General features: G+C 38.4%; 1 pseudogene; it reads right to left on the minus strand.

Moving 5' to 3' along the window:
- Positions 1-273: 273 nt before the first annotated feature.
- On the minus strand, positions 274-576 carry LOC102886011 (annotated as a pseudogene).
- Positions 577-617: the final 41 nt, after the last annotated feature.

Consider the following 617-nt stretch of genomic DNA (forward strand, 5'->3'; position numbering starts at 1 on the left):
ATAAAAATTATATGATCATATCAATAGATGTAGAAGTGTTTGACAAAATCTAACATCCATTTATAATAAAACCTCTCAGCAAAGTGGAAATGGAGGAAGCATACCTCAACGTAATAAAGACCATGCATGACAAACCTATAACTAATATCATATGCAATGGGGAAATGCTAAAAGCATTTTCTTTAAGTTCAGGAATAAGACAAGGATGCCCACTTTCATCACTTTTTTTGTTGTTGTTGTTGTTACATAAATTAACCCATTTATTATAGGCTAGCAATATTTCAAATTGTGGAACATCTACTGGTCTTTCAATTTCCTCAGTCTTCTGATGGCAGACTTTACTGTGACAGCAGAAGTGGTGTTGTAGGTCCAGGCACCACCAGCTACTGTTTTCATGCAGAAACCACAGTGCCGTCTCTCCATAGCTCTTCTCTTCATTTTGGTTTTGCCACAGAAAGAGCAAGTGTACTTGGCATGTTAACTCATTTCAATTTTCTTCACCATTTTCCTGAGGCAGGCGCCATAACAGGTCCTGCATTTCCCATTGATTCCAACCTTCTTGGTGCATTTAGCCATGTTGCTATCAACTAGGTCAGAACCCACAGAGCCCACTTTCA

This window comes from Pteropus alecto, unplaced genomic scaffold (genome assembly GCF_000325575.1).
Source record: "Pteropus alecto unplaced genomic scaffold, ASM32557v1 Scaffold4856, whole genome shotgun sequence".
NCBI lineage: Eukaryota > Metazoa > Chordata > Mammalia > Chiroptera > Pteropodidae > Pteropus > Pteropus alecto.